At 45.1% G+C, this 21781-nt stretch overlaps 1 protein-coding gene across 2 annotated transcripts in view; it reads right to left on the bottom strand.

The window, feature by feature from the left end:
* Positions 1-21781, bottom strand: part of TDRD1 (tudor domain containing 1) — a 2637228-nt gene that overhangs the window by 1791550 nt on the left and 823897 nt on the right. The window lies entirely within an intron of this gene.

The raw sequence follows: 21781 nt of genomic DNA, 5'->3' as shown, positions 1-21781 counted from the left end.
GGAGTAAGTGGCGCCAGTGAGGTCCACTGTAAAAGCTCTCAAAAAAACAAAAATGGTATGGTATAACCTTGACTTATAGATGCAGTGAAAAAAAAAATATCCATCTGGTGGGGGTCCCGGAACGAGCCACGGGTCAGAGAGTATGGATATATTTGTTGAAGACTGGGTAGGTATTCATCCTCAGCCTATAGAACTTCTCTGTTAAAAGGGTGCATATGATTCCGATATCATGACCAAAACCAGGACAGCCAATATGCACGAAAATTGCCAGAATAATCAACTTTCAGGACCCAGATGTCATCCTACAGGCTGCCAGGAAGCATGGAGATTGACGATATACCACTACTATTAGGGTATTTCCAGACTTTACTCTGGCTGTTCAATAGCAAAGACATTCCTTCAACAAGGTAAAGAAACGCTTAAGGAAACAGAATATCCAGGCTCCAGATAATAGTGGCAGGGAGATCCTGGACTTCCAAACATCACAAGATGCCTGAGACTTTTTTGAGGCAGTGCTATAATGTGCATTTGCTAAAACACGGGGGTAGGGGAACCAGGCCAAAAGAAATTCTACACAGAACCAACTCATGGGGAGGTAGGGTGGATGGAGTTTGGCCTTCCTGACCGATTATGCCGGGTGTCAAAACTGTTACCAATATGGATGAAAGCTGGCATCCATGTAGACAGTGAAGCCTTGTGAGATGTAAAAGAGTGAGCCCAGACCCATGCATCTGAACTGCTTGCTGCGGAGACAGAATCATGTACACAATCCTTTTTCCAGACATGGAGCAAATTGTGTTTGACAAAGGGGTACTAAATTCAGTTTGTATCTTTGATACTTTTGTGAACTGGGTACACAGGTTCTCAGTGGATTGGGGTGGTGGGTAAATTAGATTCCCCACTGCACCAGGAGATGGGGAGGGTGGATAAGGGGTGGGGGAAGGGCTGGGAAAGATATTTGCTGTTCAGGTTTTATTTTAAAGCCCAAAATTGGAATGTAGGACTGAATGGAGCGGGGACAGTCCAAGGTGGTGGGGCACAGTGGGAACGGACACAAACTGACTACTATGGAAGACGATGGGAGAATAACATTTTTCACCTGGGACATGAATGAGCTAGCGGCAGAATTAGGAGAGGCGTTGTTTTTCAATAATTGAGGTGTCTGGCCCAGATATGGTATTTCTTCAGTAGACCCATCTCATGGAAGACAAGTGCATAGCGGTAAATAGAGTGAATTATCGCATTATGCTCTATGTAGAATACATTACTGACCCCAGAGGGGTAGCCATATTGATCAAGAAATCTTTCCCCTAGATAGGGGAAAGAGTGGTGAGAGATCAACACTTTAGACATGGGCTGCTGGTAAGGAGGTGGGGTGGCAAGTGTCTGGTATTGGATTTCATTTACACTCTAACCTGCTTACAAATTGTGGGTTTACACGTCCTAGGAGAGGTTCTCCTTCCTTTGCAGTATAGGGTGTTGATCATAAACGTAGATGCAAAATACTGAAACACAATCACTTGACCTTGAATGAGAACACATAGAAGAGCCAACTACTGAGCAGTGTCATGAGTGAGAAATTAAGTGAGAGGCGCTACCTATTGATGTGACCCGCATATATCATAGCTACCAAACGTAGAACATACACAGTAGGCAATAAGGCACATAAGCTGTTAGTCTGGTTCTGGAAGAGAGACGAAGAAATGAGATTGGAGAGTGCATTGTGGACACACACACACTGAGGTGTTGATCACAGGGAATCAAAACACCACACAGGCTTTTGCTGAGCAGTTCTAGACCACTTAGTCCTTGTGTGGAGACTGTTTAGAGGCAGACGCCTAGGATGTATTACTCAACATTAACCTGTAGAGTATGGGGAACTCACATAGGCTAGCATTGGAGGAGGAGATTACAATAACTCAAGTGGAATAGGTAATACAAGCCCAACTGACTCCCAGTCAAAAACTATAAACGCTTGGCCAAAATCCTCTCAAGATGCTTCAACATGTATAATGTTGCACAAAAAGAAGGTTGCTTACTGGATGAGCTGTGGTAGGCCACAACAGTAGTAGTTCTCAAAGCCAATAAGCTCCAAGAAGCATGTTCATCGTACAGGCCTATTTCCTTATTGAATATTGAAACCAAGAAATTGTCCGATATACTAGCCATTAGACACACAAGGGTGACTGATGGCCTGGTTCATCCAGACCAGTCAGGATTCATCCGTGGGAGAAGTACTTGATTGAATCTGACAAGATTTGGCGGTCTGGCTCCTACAGACACACTGGCCGACCTGGAAGTTATGGCACTGCTAGATGCCTTTAATGCCATTCCCTGGAGTGGAACTGTATGTTCCCGGTACTGGAGAAGCAGAATTGTGTTCATAAGTTTCGGCATATTCCACGTTGGACCCCAGGGGACATGTTGGGATTTCTGTATCTGGGAATTTAAATTATGAGGGGCAGCAAAGTGTTCCTCTGGGAGAATCTGCACTGCATCCTCACCAAGTTTAAATGGGATGCATGTCTTTGTAAATGTCTGCTGTTTTCCTTTATGGGAATGGCGACCATGTACAAAATGATCATGGTTCCCAAGCTTTTTTTACCCTATATGTAACACGATATTTCTGGTCCCTAAAAGGTGCTTCTGAAGCCTAGAAAGTGAATTAGGCCCACTCCTGTGGAACGAAGGAACCTCTTATGTTGAGTTACATACTGACCCGGATCATGTACATGGGTGGCATAGCCCTCCTAGATATACTAGGCCTCACAGTTGATGGTCAATGATGGACAAGTAACTTAGCTTCAGTAATGCCTTATCTGATAGAGACTATCTAGCCGCAGATATCTGATAGAGACTATTTAGCCTTCAATTGCGCCTCGTCCGATAAAGACAATCTAGTTACAGAATCCTTACCTTAGAATATTCCCTAGTCATCAGACTAGATCCAGAAAAATGTTGCGCAGTACCTCTGCACACCGATAGGTGGAGTCCTTAGTGGTCATCCACCTCAGTAATTAAGTTTAATGCAATGCACCACTCGAGTGTGCTGACATTAGTTTTCTTTTGTTAGCATTTCAACGGCAGAAGCACAGAGCCATGACAGAATGCTGATGGACCAGTTTGAAGACACTGAGAACCTACAAGGGCCACCCTATGTGAAGAAATCTGTTAGAGGAGAGGGAGGGTAGATAAGGAATCTGCGGCTAGATACAGTTGCTGCCAGATAAGACATTAGCGAAAGAAGGTAAGTTGTTCATCTGCTAGATCGTCTAGCAGCAGTTTCCTTACTTTAGACTAGATACCCATGTAATACATCTTGGGAGGTGGGTCTCCAAACAGATTTAGACCAGGTAGTCCTAGAAGACCGAACAGGCAAAGTATGATGGACCTCAATATCCAGGCAGTAGTCCTTGGTAAACACGTGGAGAGACAACGCAGCCTGACAAATGCCTAGGACAGAAACTTTGCAAGCGAAACTAGTTCTTGTAGCCTTGGCTCTGGCAGAATAAAGATGCACGACTTCAGGGTGTTGATATTGCAAATACGGTCTGCAGTATATTAGTCTGGCCAAAATGGAAGGGTGCCACAACTTTTGGCAGGAAGGAGGCACAAGACCTAACAACAAATTTGCCATGGAAGAATGTAGTGTATGAAGGGTGCACGGAGAGTACCTGCAGTTCGCTAACCCAATGTAATGGACACCAGAAAGGCAATTTTAATGGTCTGACAGAAAATGTAGAGGGCAATTAATCAGAGGCTCGAACTGCGAACACATCAAGAACATCAAGACTAGGTTCAAGTCTCATCAAGGGTTTTGGAGGCAATATGTGTTGCAGTTCTTTCATAAAACAAGTGACTTAACAAGGGAGGGCTGGTCCAGCAATGAGAATACTGATATGGCAAAAGATACCCTTCAACTGTGCCCAACTTAAAGCCTTGCCAGGCTAATGAAATAATGACCACAACCTCGGACAAAGGTGCAGAAAGGGAATCAACCTTTTTGGAAGCCACAAATTTTTCCCAACAGTAGGCTTATACTGTCTTGGTTGAGGGACTCCTGGCTGCCAGAATGACATTGCAGACTTCTTCAGTGAGGTTAAAAACTGTCAATTGCTGCCGCTCAATCTCTATGCATGAAGGCAGAGCACGTTCAAGTTTGGGTGCAAACCCCTGCCTTCTTGCTTTGACAGTAGTTCCAACAGAAGGGCAGTCTTGTCCCAATTGTCATGCTCAGGGTTTCCAGATATCATACTCACTGGGCTCAATCGAGAACCACAAGAATGACTTGGGCCTGATCATTCCAGACATTTTTGAGAACTATGGGCAGGAACTACATCAGCATAAAGGAGGGCTAACCTCCACTCAGGACAAAAATCATCTCAGAGTGAAAGCCTATACGAAACTCCAGCAAGCAGAATTTCTGCCACTGCAAGTTCAGCAGTGGTGAATAGATCTAATCAAGGTTCTCCACAGACTCCTTACTGACCGTGTACCACATCCCAATGCAGATACTATTTGTGATCTGCTAGGCATTGAAAGCAAAGTTTGTCCACTAGGGTGTTCCGAAAGCCTGCAAGATGTTAAACCATCAGGAATATGTCCTGACATTCCAGCCATGTCCTGAGACACAGGGACTCTTGACACAGGGTCAAGACCCCCCGCCCTGTTTGTTTTAATATCACAAGGAAATGGTATTGACCTGGAACACCTGAATCGGTCTTGTCTTGATGGAAGGAAAAAAGCATACAATGCAGCCAATTTGCTCTCAAACCCAACATTCTGATGTGGAGTCGAGATTCTGCCGGAGACACAAGTCCTCTGATCTTAACCTCTTCGAGATGGCAGCCCTAATACAGGGCGCACACACTGTCACTAGCTAATTCTGGGTGGGGAAGGAAGAGGAGTCTTTTGCTGACTCAATCGTGGTTCATCTGACACCACTGCAGATCTTTTACAGTACCCTCCGAAATCTGGACCAGGTCCGATAGATCACCTTGATGCTGTGCCCACTGGACTTCAGGTCCCAATGCAGAGCCCACAAATGCCAGCAGGATGCAGAAGGCCATTTGGGCCAGCAGCCTCAGAGTCACTTTCGCCGAGATCCAGGATAGAATCTGAAACATGGGAATCATAGCTTGAATATTCTGGACTTGCCGCTCCAAAGGATAGACGCAAAACGGTACTGTGTCCAAACTGGCTCCCTTGAAAGGGTGTGCCTGAGAGGGAGTGAGGTGTGACTTGTCACAATGGTAGTGACTCCCAGCGAATGTACGAAGGTGGGAGACAAATGTCGGCCCTAAGGAAACTAATACCTTCATAGATACATCCCTCCAGAGACTGAGGTTTTCATTCCCTATCTATCAGATGCTCTGGGCCAAGTCTAGGACAATCACAAGCTGTGCTAGATCATCCTGCACCTTTGCAGTAATCTGACAGAAGCAAGACTGTTTGAAAAACGTGCAATAGACCTCAGGAGCAGTTAAAACAATAGGCATCCGAGATGAATAATTCGGAGAGAACTGGATGACACAAAACCGAAGACACTTTCCCTTCTTACAGAACATGCACAATTAGAAATCCCAGTCTGGAGAAGAAGATCACTTATGAACTGTCAATCATGTCCCTCCGGTAATAGACACTTGAGATCATCCATTCACACACTGAGTGAGATTGCATCCATTTTCACTGGTGAGACTCCTCCAAACAGATCCTTGTCTTTTGATACACTGGATGGTAGTGGCATCAGTCGTTTGTTAGAATCTGAATGTAACTCCCTGAGATGAACAAGACATACGCACTTACCAAAAGATGGGCTACCTGCACTTTTATCTGCAGGCTTGTTCCACAAGGGCTTTAGCCACTATCCTGCCCAGATAGGCACTCCAGCCTAGTAGGGCAGCATTCTCAACCATTTTAGGACCATGTTAGGACTATGTTAGGACTGAGGGGATATCGCATCAGGAGTTCCGAGGCTCCCCAGATTCTTAAGTCAATGCAGCACACAAACCATTCAAAGGGCCTCATCCGCTATCTGGTGCGTGGCACCAATGCAATGCACAAGGCCATAAGATCAAGCAAATGTAAAACTTGCAGATCGGGTATCCAGAACTGTGTGGGTAATCTCAGAATCATTCCCCTCATATTCATGAATCTCTGAGGAGGGAGAAAAGCATTCATACAGGTAGAGTCCATTGGTTCTGGGGTTCTTGAAATTTCTTGTGTTTGAAAAAACCTTGAAACACTGAGCGAGGAGGCCAACACTTAAGGGCTTAACTAGACCGGACACTGACTACCAAGTGAACTTCTGAAACTGCTCATGGACACATCCTATTATCCACAGATTCTACCTAATGATCACATGGTATAGGCAAGCTTTCTGTTAGAATCTTTGTGCAATAGCATCATACCAACAGAGAGCTGAAAGAGTTCTAAGCAGAATCCCTTGTTAGTAAAAGCACTTGTTTGTTCTCTCTTCAGCATTTAAGACATGCAGAGATGGCAGGGACCTCAATTACCAGCTCCTTCAAATAGGATTAGAATTGGGGAAGGACTAGAGCTGGTTCTTTCTATTGTTGCATAGCGGCACAAAGGTGTCTTTTACCAAAATAAAAATGTACTGTCACATTAAGTTTAATAGAAAAAAAATATTATATTAATCTAAAGATTACAATAAAATAAACAGTAGATCACAATCGGGATGTATCAAAAAAGATAGTTAAAATACTGCCGAATCATTGGGAAAGTGAGAAGTTTCTAAGGGCTAAGACAGTGTTCAATAAATCTCCTTATCAAACAAGTAATTCCATTTGATAATGATCTTTCTGGTGGATACTCCAACACCAGATTACAGACCTTGTTAATATCCAGGACAGGGACTTTGCATGTTAATGCTGTGGTAGCAGCTTTGGCCCTGTTGGAATGAACCCGCAAACATTTGGGGGGCTGCTTCTTTACCAATGCGTAGCAGACCTTTAAGCAGAGAACAACCCATCGAGAGGTGGTCCATTTTTGCTCTGCCTTGTCATTCTAAACTACCCTACAAGGAGTTGATAATCCTTTCGATTTTTCTTGTGCGACTGATATAAAAGCTTAGAATCCTTTTATGGTACCATTGATATAGTCTCTCTTTCTTTCCAGTTAGAGGCATGAGGTGAAGCAAAAAGGGCTTAAGGGTCACACTGCCTGCCATGAGAAGGAGTGGCCACTTTTGGTAGAAATTATGCCCGAGTCCACAACACCAACTTATCTGGGAAGATGGTGGTATCAGGTGGGTTTACAGTCTACAGCTCGATCATACTTCTAGCCAATGTTATGACAGGAAGACAGACCGTTTTCAAGGTTACAAAACTAAAAGGAGCACTGTGCAGTGGCTCAAAAGGTGTGCACATCCAAAAAGTGAAGACCAAGTGCAAGACCAGCTAAGGCATCAAAAAGGGTTTTGGCAGAAATAAATGTTCCAAATCATTCAAAAATCTCATTACAACAGGTGATTTAAATAAAGTCTGATCTTGCAACCGTAAAAAAGGCGATAGTGCTGATAAGCAGTACTGATCAGTGTTCCAAAGTAAGTCCTGTCTTGGCTAGGGCAAGTACAACAAAACTTCAAACAACATTGGCACAACCTGTATCACCAGGCTCGCTGTTGTTCAGTGTTGAGTCATCTGGTGCACGGAGATGGCCACAAGCAACCTGCCTGTTAACAGGCAAACCGAAACAAATAATCAAAAGAGTGTTTGTAAGGGTCTCATTATTTGGTAATAGCGGTTCTGTGGGAGCCTGACCAATGTTGTAGTACCTCTGTCAATACATTAGTCTTTACTTCCAAGGTGGGTAGTTGTAAAAATGGAAATGTGTCCGCCCTCTGCATAATGATAGCTAAAGAGGCTCTGTATACCCCAGCCATCTAGTGTTGGGTCCGGAGTTACGCAAGTTGCTTTTCTTCAAAGAAGTCTTTTGAGTCACTAAGTCGAATGAATCATACTCTAGGTGATATTGCGCATGGTCATTGGCTCCACTGTTAGATTATTTTTCCGCAGGCAGGTGAGAAAGGAGTGCAAAGTATGTGTAAATGATGCAATGACCATGCTAAATGTATAATGTAACTGCAACGGCCACAAGCGGGAGGGTGCATGTGAATCAAAAGCACTACATATCACAAACAGATGATTACAGGGTAAGTAACATTCTGTTCAATGGATATGTGGCTGTAGATACACAAGCGCAGCATAAACTGTAAAACAATCCCTCCTTAGAAGTGATGTCTTTGTCTTTATGTACTTGAAAGAAAAGTTCTTGTAAGGTTAAAGCCTGGAGTTCACGAACACGCCTGAATGAGGTAATGGCAACTAAGAATGCCACTTTCCACAAAAGAAATTGAAGTTGGCACTAGTGGAGAGGATCAAATAGGAGGCACAAGAGCCTAGTGAGAACAATGTTAAGGTTCTTGTACAATGAGGTTTTGTAGGTGAGCACCGTTCGGGGATGTGATGTGGGGAACTGGTACCAGAAAAGGCCGCCCATTTAACAGGTTGTTGGTGTTCCACCAGTACAGAGAACAGTGAGTGTGAGTATATCCCTCAATTGACCCTGTGACCTAGAGCACTGGCAAGCTAGACATTGTTTTTAACAGTTTGTTGGTGTCCCACCAGTACAGAGAATTGTGAGTGTGGCAGTGTATCAACACTAGATCCCTCAATTGACCCTGTGACTGAAAGCACTGGCAAGCTAGACATTCCGGAAGAGGACACATATATAGCCTTGCATAAGGAACTATGGCAACTCAGAATGTCATCATTCTTAGTAGACGCATAATCGTCCTAATATGATGGTCTGGTTTTGATTGGAACTGGGACAAGGCTGACAAAGTTCTGAATTCGAGCGTGGTCGGGGTAGGCTAATCCGAATTGTGTGTTGAGGATTGCTCCCAAGTAAGGTTGCATTTATAAGGGTTGGAGGTGAGACTTGGGGACGTTGATAGTAAAACCTTGGTAGTGAATTACATCTATTGTTATTTCAGTGTGTTGTTGGCATTGCTAATGTGTACTGGCTTTGATAAGACAATCGTCTAAATTATCTTCGTAGATGTGCAGCGATTACCGCTTAGCATTTTGCGAACACTCGAGGTGCTGTAGTTATTCCGAATGAAAGAACTTCTTTTCCTGCTACTCCAAATCTCAAGCATCTACGGAGTGCAGGTGTTATTGGTATGTGGAAGTAGGTGTATTTTAAGTCTAACATTGCTATAAAGTTGCCCTGTTGAAGAAGAGGAATGACATCCTGTAAGGTGACCATGTGGAAGTGTTCTGATTAGATATAGTTGTTTAAAGGCCTGAGATCGGTCTTGTAGACCCATCCTTTTTTTGGTATTAGAAGTATAGAGAGTATGCTCCTGAGCTTTACTGTTGAAGGGAATCAGGTTCTATAGCCCCTTTCAGAAGAAGAGCTCGGACTTCCTGTTTTTAGAAGTGTCTGATATTTCTGAGATTACCTGTGAGAGTGAAGTGGAATGTTAGGCAGTGTGGTAATGAGCTCCAGACAAAAGGGGTGTCAGATAATGACTAGTACCCATTTGTCCGTGGTGATGGTATTCCAGAGTGAAAAACTGTAGTCTGCCAATGACAGGTGTTATGTGGCTCAGGGAGGGTTGTGGGGGCTGGGTTAGGCTAGTCACTGTTTTGAAGTGGGTGATGTTCCGGGAGCGGAGGCACCCCTGCCATTATTTCTTCTGAAGGAACCTCTGTAGAAACTCCTGGTGTAAGAGGTCTGGGGCTGTTTCTTTTGGGAGGTGGATGCATCTGTGGAGGTAGACTTATATGTACCCCTGCAGCCTGGGTGACGAAAAGAGACTCGGAGTGAAAGTTTGTATTGCTTCCATTGCATGGGCTGTCAGTGTCCTCCTTTTTCTCTACGGTTGAATCTATCTGTGGACCAAAGAGGTTTTATTTTTTGAAGGGCATGTTTAAAACTGCCTGTTGAACCTCGTGTTTAAACAAAGAACACCTTAACCAGGCATGTCGCCTGAAAAGGACACTGGTACTAATTCCTCTACTTGCAGAATCTGCAGGGTCAAGGGCGCAGCATATGGAAATGTTAGTGATGGTCTGTCCATCTGTAACAATTTGTTGGCCTCATTTACTATACTCTTCAGGGAGGTGCTGGAGGAGCTCCTCCATCTCGACCCAATGTGCTGTCATAACGGGCCAAAAGGGCTTGAGAATTGCGATACACCAATGATTGGCAGCCTGCACTGCAACCCTCTTTTCTGTAGCATCTATACCCTTACTTTCCTTTTCCGGGGAGGAGCATCCAAAGCAGCCTAGGAACTAGCTCTTTTACGTACAGGAGTGTGGTGATACTTGACTCAGAATAAATAAAAGATTGGATGGTGCTGCCTTGTATTTTTTTATCTACACTAGGTGAGATATTATTTGCTTGTCTCATCATGCCAAGTAACATCAGCAGAAATTGTGTAATCCTGTGAGTAGAAATCATAGTATTTAAGAGGAAATCCTGCCCTAGGGGTCTCCATGGAGCTGTATGTTCTGGAAAGCTGCTGCTCTCGCAATGACTTCCTGATAGGAGGTTCCATCCTCAGGAGGGGAAATATGAGCTGGATACAGGTTGGGATCATTTGCTATGGTGGGATCTGTGTCATGTAAAGTCCATGGATCAGGAACCCCTAAAGGTTCCTCCAACCCGCCTGTCAGACTGTGGTGATCCCTGAGGGGACATGTGCTGTACATCATGCTGTGGTGATAAGGCTGAGAAGAGTGAGGGGAATGGAGGTAGTGGAAATGGTTTTGAGGGGGGGCAGGTTAGGTAGGAGGTGGTTGATAGGAAGGACTAGCAGCCTTGTACTATGTTTTTATTAAGAGAAAAGGGGACATAAAGTGCCTCCTCAAATATCAATTTCCTCTTCATAGGTGTTAGAGAGGAAGGTAAGCAATAATGCGGCCAGTGCTCACTTGAATTTGGATTTTCCTCTTATGAATGTCCATCTTTTCTAGGATAGGTTAGACAGGAGATATGGAAGCCGATGATGGATGTGAAAGCCAATGATGGTTTTGAGTCTAATCACAGAGCGAAGGCACACACATCCAAACCACAAGCAATCTAACAATGGAGTGTATTTCCATGTACAATATACTCAAAAGGAGGAGTCACTTCACCTCGTGACTCAAAAGACTTCTTCAAAGAAAACCAACTTACACAACTCCGGACCTAACAACACAAGATGGCAGGAGTATGCAGAGCATGTGTATCTACAGCCACACATGCCAACGAACAAAACTTGCTTTCGACTTCCACAGATTGCAGCATGAAGTCTTCTTGTGTTAGGCCTCACAGAGCGGTATGGCCTTCAGATGCATTTGGGTGCAATTGTCGCAGGTTCTGAAGTTGTGCACCTAGCACAAATAGACTTCACGAGGGTCAGACAGACATCTGTTTGCAACGGTCCCTACAAGGTTTAAACCCTGTTATTTTAGGGAATAACATTTTCCCGTGCACTTTGGATAATGTTGTGAAAAAGAATGGGTTAAGAGACCAAGGAGAAGTACCAGATACGCACTTAGAGGCATGGAAGAACAGAAAAAGACGTCAACATGCACAGATGATGCTTAAAAACAGCTCCGTTTGCCACTTCTAGAAAGGAATGGCATTGGTGTGGAGTCACTCAACACCACTCACTAGTGTGCATCAGTACTGCTTTTGAGGTTGCCAGATGCAGCCTGATGCCTGGGGAATATGCCTAAGGTGAGGAATCAACAATTTGAAATAATGAATTAGGATTAACTACCAAGATTGACTGTTGGAGTGTACAACTTTCTCTAGTGCTGCCACAAAGAAGCTCCCTTGTCTGAGCGGCACCCATGCATAGCTTGAACATGGAGGAGAGACAAATTAGATCCCTTATATATAGGGAGGTGTGCCAGAAACGTAGCTGCAAGAAACGGAAAAGAAAAAAAAAGTAGATTTGCAGGTGATCAACAGTTTTGAACTGGACTCCTAGGCCCACAACCAAAAAAGCTGGCAAACTATTGGAGAAATACGATTGGTTTTTATTGTGTCCTGCATCAGCAATGTGGAGGCATACTGGATAAGTTTTACACAATCAAATTATTTCTCTGGCCCATTGTTTATACAGTCAATAGCAGACTAAACAATAGCACAGATGCTTGAATTAAGAAGAATAAAGATGTGATGCAGAATGTTCAGGTAATAAATACAAACTTGACAAATCTGCGACATGCGATTCCAAAGTGGGATTTATACCCACATTGATGCCTAGATTGAGAACTGTCTTAGCCGACTAACTGATTAACCTACTGCTGAAACGTTTTCCTTCAAAAGAAGATGGAGCATCAAGGTTTTTTCAGACTCCAGTTATAAAGGACAACCTTTCAAACAGTACAAAGGTTCCTATATACATGCATACAGTGTGGTTTGATTTGGTACTATAACTTGAATGTTGATACTTCAAAAGTAACACAAACTACAAAACAGCTAAATATAGTAAAGGGACGGAAATTAAAGTATAGCAAGCTAGCCAGCATTAGTCATGACATTCGAAACACAGAAAAAAGCCTTAAACAGTGTTCAGCACTTCCCCAAAAATCTGAAGTCATAAAATGCAGCTCCTATGATCAGGCATACTTAGATGGATCATTACATTAAAACAACAAAAACAGAGTATTTCACCTTTTGCAAGGCCGAAAAAACCTCCACAAGAGAAAGACTAAAGAGCAAATACTTTACCTTCAGTAAAGCCTTATGTGGTACAAAATCTATCTAGTGTCAGATTCTTTACTTTCTAATGATCCCAAGGCGTCCGACTGGATCCGGAATGTTTTTGTGAGCAGTACCCATGTGCACTGGAAGACTGCACTGTTCGGCGTGATGTGGCATCATCAGCGCCGCCAGGGACATTTGTGGTGCCTATATAGGCACCACCCTGGCAGACTGACATCAGTTACTATTCACAATCTTTCCAAGCCAGAAGCGCAGCGCCACGAAGTACACTGATCACTTGTGTGGAAAACTAGGGCCCTGAAAGGAGAAAGCCCTATCCCTAGAAATCCGTTCACAGAGCGGGGAGGATGGGTGGGTCGGAAGGCAATCTGCAGCTAGGTAGACTCTCTACCAGATGAGGTGTTACCAAAGATAAGTAACTTGTTCATCTGATAGAGACTTCTAGACACAGATTCCTTACCTTAGAATAGATACTCAAGCAATACCTCCCCGGAGGTAGGTCTGCGGACACATTTCACACGAGGAAGTCCTGTAGGAACAAACGGGCAAAAATGTCCATCCCTACAGCCCTGACTATCTAGGCAGTAGTGCTCAGTAAATATGTGAAGGGACGCCCATATTGTCGCCTGGCACATGTTCAGGGCCGGATGCCACTTGCTAATGCAGTCATTGCAGCTTCGGCTCTGGTGGAATGAGCAAGCTAAACCTCAGGGAGTTGCTTCTTAGCCAAGCAATAGCAGATTTTGTAACATAGAACAAGCAATCTGGAGATGATTCACTGCTGCACAGTGTTGCCCTTCTCCTCTCTGACATACCCCATGAAGAGTTGATTGTCAAGCCAGAACTCTCATATGTAATTAAGGAAGAATGACAACGCTCTCTTTGGGTCCAGACGGTAGAGCCACTCCCCTTCCCCAGAGGGAGTTGGAGAGTAAAAAGTGGGCAGAGTGCTGGTTTGGCAGACGTGAACCGGAATGACCACTTATGGAATAAAGGAAGTTCTCGTACAAAGCACCAAAATATCTGAGTAGATATAGGATAAGGCCTGAAGACAAATAACCCTCCAAGCAGATGTTATAGCCACTAAAAAGTCGTCTTAATGGTAAGAAGCCTGAGTGGACACCTGTGCAGATGCTCAAATGGAGTACGCATAAGGAAAGTGAGGACGAGATTGAGGTCCCACTGGAGGATAACAACATGAGTGGGAGGAAACGTGTTGGAAACCTTTCAAAAACCTATGTGCAAAAGGGGGTTTCGGAAGGTTGGTTAGACAACCGTAGAACAGCATATATTGCAAAAAGGTATCCCATAACAATGCCCAGTGCTGGGCAAGAAAAAGAGCGAACAGGAGAACCAGAGAAAGGGGGCCAGAAAGGGGAGCAATGCTTCTTTCTGTACACAATGCAACAGATTTTACCCAACATCAATGTAAATCATCTTGGCAGAGGGATGCCTGGCTGCCAAAGTAGCGTTACAGACTTCGGGCGGAAGGTCAAAAGCAGTCACCGCTCAATCTCCATTCAAGGCAGAGCATTGACAGGTTTGGGTGGAGAACCTTCCTCTGGTGCTGTGTCAGAAGATCCTTCTAATGAGGAAGCCTTAACGGAGGACTGATGGCCATGCTAAACAGCTCAGCATACCAGGAACTATATGACTGACTTAGGCCCGGTCATTCAGATCTTCTGGCGAACTCTAGGCAGGAGGGGTATGGGAGGAAAGGAATCCAGGAGGTCTGAGCTCCACTCAAGACAAAAGGTGTCTCCAAGTGAGAGCAGCCTTGGAAACTCAAGTGCACAGAACTGCTGACATTGTGCTTTCTCGGGAGTGGTAAATGGATCTAACCAAGGGTCTCCCCTCTGCTGAAAGAGACCTTACACCACCTCCTGAAGGAGACACCATGCGTGTTCTGCTAGGCATCTTGGGCTGACTTTGTCCGCTCAAGCGTTCAGAGAACCTGCCAGAGGATAAACCACCAGGGATATACCCCGCTGTTCCAGCCGTCCAGAGTACCACATGGTGTGTGGTGTTGTCCGTGAACACTTGCACTAGCCTTCCCTGGAAGGAAGGCAGAAAGGCTTTCAATGCCAATCGGATCGCTCAGAACTTCAAAAGGCTGATGAGGAGTCCAGATTCTGACAGAGACCGGAGTCCTCTAATCTCAACCTCTCCCACATGGCTGCCCTATCCCAGGAGTACGTAAAAACCAATATCCCAACAGGTATCAGTTCAAAGACGGGTATGTATGTATGCAGAAAGCATTACACAAACAAGAAACAAGGAGACTCAATTCGATTGTCTAAAGGTTGTTATTCACCAAATTATATTATAAACAGTTACATAGGGGTAAAATTGTAAATTGATACTTGTAAATTGATACTTGTATAGCGCACTACTCACCCGCAAGGGTCTCAAGGCGCTTGTACGAATACCGCTGTGGAACCCATCCTGGCTTTCCCTGTGAGGTGTCCACTCCTGGGCACCCCCAAGGTGGAGGCCAGGCATCCGTAGCGTTGTGGGGGCCGTTGTGGAGATTAAGCAAGCTATTGCCCAGAGTTGCAGAGTGGGACTCCATGATTGGAATAGGTACCGAGGCGAGAATTATCAGGTCCGTGGAATTTATGAGTCCAAGACCCGCCGAGGCGGGGAATTGAACCCTGGTCCCGGGCTAGACCTCTGCATCAGGGTCTGCCGCTCTAACCATTGAGCCACACTTCTCCGCCACTGTATACAGTTAAAGCAGCACTGTATAGAGAAAAAATCATATGACAACCCGAAGGCACTTGGTGTATAGTGATATATACAAGTGGATCAAGGTGACGACGCAAGTGATCAGAGTGAACAGCGTGAACGGCGCAAGGTGAACAATAGTAAAAAAATAATATACAGTGGTGGCTCAAAGAGTAACAATTTTCATCAATTGCATTCATTATTTTCCATTTTTTTGTGAGCCAAACGGAAGAAATACACCAAAAAATTGCGCTGTGGTGTCGACGGCGTTTCGATCCTCTCTACCAGGGATCGTCTTCAGGACGGGGTTGTCAAATTTGCTGAGTGATTGAGGAATCTGGACGTGTTTCTGAGCAGGTCCGGGGGAGCAGTCAAGTGAATTGAGCAGCACCTGGTGAATTCACGTAAGGTGTGGGGTTGAAGTCCAAGGCGCCTGAATAAATCGTGGCAGCTGGCAAGGGGCTGAGTCCCGGGCAGGAAAGAAGGGAGGACGGCACGGTAGGCATCACATTGGCGGGCACTGAGTGGCTGTAAACCTTGCTCGTTGCAGTGGCTGAGTGGGGAAAGATGCGGTTGCACGCCCTTTCCGTGGCCACGAAAGGAGCGAAAGGCGGATTGAGGTTGACAAGGGGCCAAATAAAGGGCAAGGATCTGGCCGTCGACCAGCAGTCTTCAATGTGCTCCAGCGCAAAATCAGTCTTATCTCTGAAGAGACAAAAGCCATCAAAGGGTATGTCAATGAGTGAGGACTGGACATCCCCAGAAAAGTCAGTCATCCTCAACCACATGTGGCGTTGCAAGGTCACTGCTTACGAAACCACTCTGTGAGTGGGTGGTGTCTAGTCTAGAGCGGATGGTGAACTTCGTTGCATCTCTCCCATTCGCAATAGCCTGGAAGAGCATGGCCCGGCCCTCCTCCAGCACCTGCACAACCATATCCCACAGAGCGTGGGAATAGCTACCCAAAGGAAGACTGTGTTCATAGACCGCAGTGCCAAGTTGGCAGAAGAAAACATCTTCCCAAGACTTTCCAACTTCCTGTATTCCCTGTCGGAGAGTACGGTAGAGAATGTGCCAGGATTTAAATGCGACATGGAGGCTTGGACGACTAAGTTCTCCTGGGTAAAGTGTTGGATGAGGAAATTTGGGTCACCTAGAGCGGGGCAGTGGCAGCACACAATCACCCTGTTCGCAGGAGTCCCTGTTTTGGGCTTGAACCAAGTCTCAAACCAGGACGTCAGTAAGTGTCTCCCTGAAAGAGAGAAGCGGTTCTGATGGGACACTTCCTCCTGAAGCACTTTCGTCAAAAGATTAGTCTGGAATGCCACCTATGGCAAGCTAAGGTCCAGAAGCTCAGTCGCCATCCATATCACCATTGTGAATTAAGCTTCCTCCTACATAGTCATGGTAGCGGTAGAAAGCAAACCAGTATCTGGTCAAGTATCCGATCCACTGGTTTAACCCAGATCCTGTGTAACCACAAAACCCAGAGTGTATCTGGGTTGAGGGAACCAGAGGCATGGGGTACTGGGAGTCGGCAGCCTCCAACATGAAATATTTAAACACAACAGAGCTGCTCCCAGTGAGGTGATCTAAGTGCTAATGTTTCTCAATTAGTGAGTGCAGCCATCTCCCTAAAAGTGAAGGACTGGTCTCACACACCACCTGGTGTCATGCTTCATCATAGACAAGTCCTCGCCCTCTAAAAACTCGTTTGATAGAGGGCGGGCATGCACCTGACAGGGATGCACTTCTAAACTGGGGCCCTTACAGACAAAAGTGAGTTTTAAAAAACTACGGGCTCCACTCTTACCAATCTGTGGTGAGAGGGTTTCCACTGTGTGGGGTGACCAGGATCACACTCCACTGTGATGTGGCCTTGGATTCTAAAGCCCTAAAGTTGGGACAGAATGCCCCCTAGGAGGGTGAGGGTAGGAGACCCCTTTGGTCCAGCTTGATACGTGGTGCGATCTCCGCTTCTGCGCCTATATGTGTGCTCCTCCTCTTGTCCATGTGGACCAGATCCTCACACCAGTACAGAAGGTATTTACCAATCATTTATAATCGAAAGAGCCCAAAGATCTCTGTACCTGTGCCCCCCTCCTATGACGCGGACTATACTGGATTGCTCATGTTTTTAACTATACTGACAGAGACCTTAAATCGTGGGCAACTCGGAAAGGAGATAATATACAATGTGGTTCAGTGAAGGTCATGATCTTCCCAGATTACTCGCCTAAAATTGAACAAGATTGTTGGCCATTTACAGAGGCGAAGCAGAAACTAACAGCGATGCAATATAAGTATATGCTTCTGTTTCCAAACTAAAGCTCATGCGCAAAGATAAGACTTATTTCTTCAACGTTCAAGAAAGAGCCTGGGACTCGTAAGAAAAAGACTAATCCTAAAACCAAATCAGCTCTTAGCCTTGCGCCTACCAAGAAAGAATGCAGAATCAAACAAATAGGGAGACTCTGGAATGCGGGAGTTAGAGACAGTAAAATACATTTATTAAATGTCACAACAGTCCTTCCGCTCTCACTGCTAGGTAGAGCAGTACTTTTTAAAATGTTAGCCCTTCCCCGGTTTCTGAACGCACTTCAAAATGCGATGGACCCGGTTCCGGCCTCCTATTTTAAAGAAATAGAGACCCTACAGATGCAGCTTTTGTGGGACCGTAAGCCCTGTATTGCGTTTACTAAACTCACTCTTTCCTGGTACGACGGAGGGATAGGGCTGTCAGACCTACAGAAGTATAACTGGGCCTCATAGTTGGCCGCGGTGAATCACGCTATCTACTGTCCTCCCGGAGATCCGGGGTACGCCATGGATCGCTGGGAAAGTGCCAGGGGCAATTTAACGAGAGCGCTGTATGCCAAGTCTGGTCATTTCCCCCTGGCGGGACCCATGGCACACGCTGTTCAGGTGTGGCACGCGGCTATTAAGCATCTGAAGTGGGAGGAGAGACTTAGGCTCACCACCCTGTTGCGGAACTCGGAGAAACTGGGAAGTCTATGGAAGTCTAAAGGCTTCGACAAATGGGACCTCATTGGGATCACGCAGATTAAAAATGTCTGGGGAGAGGCACGGTGCACACATTTCATTCTCTTCAGCAACAATACCGCCATCACGACCGTAAACATTACCGTCAGATTACCCATGCGTTGCTCGCGCATATTCCCAAAGATACGTTGCTTCCCGAGGCCCCTCCCTTGAAGACCGGATATTGGATGGTCACATCCCTGAAAAGACCATCTCCTTAGTATGCAGGAAACTCATATATAATATGGAGGGCTCGCTGGAACTTATAAATCACACTGGAATGCTGATGGTCTGGAGCTTGATTATGAGGATTGGCAGGAGGCAGTAGGTATCCTCTCCTCGAGTGGTGGCGATACAGATGGGGCTCAGGTTGGTGCAATTAAAGATCGTGCACAGATCGTATGTTACGGGGCCGAGTCTCATCAGAATGGGTCGCTCAGAGGGTGGGGAGTGCAGGAGGGGATTCGGAGATCAAGGTACGTTTATGTATATCTTGTGGCACTGTACGGTGGTGCAGACGTTCTGGGAGAAGATACATGAGAAGATGCGAGAGGTACTGGGGTAGAGTCAAGGCCGGAGGCCCGCAGGTGTATCCTGAATTTTTGGGAGCCCACCGATCTGAATGCGTACAGCAAGCAGTGGACAACTTTAGCATGCATGATAGGGAAGCGCAATATTGCACAGTTGTGGGGAGCAAACCAGCCGCCCGGGATCGAGAAATGGGCCGAAGATTTGGAATGGTGCATGTTTAGAGAACGCTCAGTGTATGCGGCCAGAGTGTGTCCTGGAAAGTGGGGGGAAGTTTGGGGGGGCCGGGAATCATTACCATGGGGATATCTGTGTGCCCCCAATGCACAAAGATGATGTAGAGGTGCACGAGTCGTATGATCAATTGGAGGGGGAGAGAGAGAGAGATATCTGATCCTTTCAGTCTCCATTAGTTACTCATAATCAATAGGGGAAAGGATCTCTTGTCCTGCATAAACCAAGGTCTGCAGGTAGGTAAGTGGGTGTCTCCCAATAAAAGACCCTCATACACGCGTTTTTTTAGGTATCTCGTAGCGGTATATGATGTGTCCCCGCTCATTCAAACACGTGAGTGCGTAATCCTTGGGTCAGTTTTTTGTGTGCACCCTCCGCCAGGAGGCTTTACCTTTGGTTAAGGCAGTAGTGATCGTGGAAAAGTGAGTGAAAAAATAGTGATAAATTAAAATTGTCCAAGACTGTCAGAAAAAAAAATGACTTTAATGGGTCTGGAGTTTGGACAGAAATAAAAATTACTTTGTGCAGCTATAGAGTTGGTTATGAATTCTAGCGCACTCCATTAGTGCTTTAAAAAGGTCGACATGTTTCAGCCTTAGTTGCCAAAAGGTCAGTAGGCTTTCTTCAGGACCAAAACGGTGCAGTGAATAAAGTGAAAAAGAATAGGTAAATTTATAACCTGATTCTAGGGGTAGTAGAAGGTCGCATTGTACCTATAAGAGAAAGAGAGAACGTACACACAACAACATATAGGGGAAGGGGGTAGTTGGGAGACACACAGTTGTGTACAATTGTACAGTTTTTAAAAACCACTGATTTGAACAAGTAACTATAAATTGGCAATACTTTGTGCAGAATCACAATCATTTCAGGCGTCAACTTACTCATTCTCATGCCATTGTGAAAAAGAGTGATTTTGCTATACTGTAGTGCGGTGCCCATAGCTGTAAATACTATCCGTGTCAGACTTTCTTTAAGACTCTTGATAACAAAAGGTGGTGGCATGCTTGTTCGTTGTCAGGTGCCAGTCCTGTGTTGTTTTAGGTGACTATTTTGTGGTCCTCTTTTTGCAAAAAAAAGGGGGGGGGTTTATGGCGTGACCATCCGGGGTTGCTGTGATGTCTATTGGGTATTGTGACTATAATAATCTTGTTTATGGCTTATTTAATACGCAGTATCGATAGGTGATTACGTTCTGGGTAGATCGTTTGAGCGTGATGGTAGATTTGTCGAGCCTACCTCTACGTCTTGCAGGGTTTTGCTTCTTCAGGGGGGAGGGCACACAGAGGGAGGTTGTACTATGGGGAGAGGTCAATTATTAGTTTTGAAATAGAAATGCTACTTGCGGTTTGTATCTCCAAGGCTCGGCGTCTCAGCTTGTTACCTCAATCCTTCACCTCGCTCGTGCAGCATGTGCTGTCTCATCCACTCTTCACCCGGAATTCTTCGGGAATTGAATCCGGTTCGTTCTTTAAGAGAACCCAGTTAATAGAAATAGACAAAGTATTTGTAGTTTGCCGATTCTATTTTTACTCGCGGCGATGCCGCATATTTCATAATTAATATAGTTAATCCCTCGATCGATCGATTGTATTTGTAAACCGATTTTTATCGTTGTGTAAGTTCATTCATGAAAATGGTGGAGTTATTGATTATGTGGTGAATTTATTATAAAATTGATACATGAAATATTCGAATAGTTCAATTCTTCTGGGCTTTTTCCGATGGAGCTCTCATTGGATTTTATCACTCAGTATTTGTTTGTTCACTCTCTGCGGTTACGGCTCTGGTTTTTAAGGGCAGCGAATTCTTTTATTTCATTGTCGGAGATTGGATTTAATTCATTTATTCAAGGATAACCATGGAACGGAGTCATTAAGACCGCTGGTATCTGTCTTTAATCTATGGACCCAGCGTTGCTCCTTTTCGAATAGGATTTTGGTGGCATTCCTATCTACTGTTTCCAGAGTTTCCAGGATGACCCACTGTAGATCATTGACAGTGTGGCCTAGTTCTTTGTAGTGGGTGGACATTTTCGTAGTGGTTCGTTTACAATTCACATTGCTGCGATGCTCGCACAGTCGCTGTCTCGCTTTTCGGCAGGTCATGCCAATGTATCTCATCTGGCATGGACAGGTGATCATGTAAATTACATGACTTGTGTTGCAGTTTGTGTGGCGTTTTAGTTTCCAGGCGAGATTGGGAAGTAGCTGCAATTCTCTTGTGAGTTTCGTGGTCTCACAGGCTGTGCAAGTTCCACAAGGATAATGTCCTGTTATTGGCACGGTGTTCCATAGTCCAGGTTGATTTTTCTTTTTCTTGGGTGGTGGCCTTGTGTGAACCAGTAGGTCCTTGAGGTTCTGACTTCTCTTATTTGCAAAGCGTGGTTTGGGCCAGTTTAGTGTGTTTGATGTTATAGTCTTCCAATTTTTGTTGATTATCTTTTTGACCTGATTTGTGACTGGACTGTAGGTAGTGACACACGTTGTTCTGTCAT

Source organism: Lissotriton helveticus, chromosome 5_1, assembly GCF_964261635.1.
Source record: "Lissotriton helveticus chromosome 5_1, aLisHel1.1, whole genome shotgun sequence".
Taxonomy (NCBI): Eukaryota; Metazoa; Chordata; class Amphibia; order Caudata; family Salamandridae; genus Lissotriton; species Lissotriton helveticus.
The sequence above is the reverse complement of the archived record's forward strand: the minus strand, read 5'-3'. Positions and strand labels throughout refer to the sequence as shown.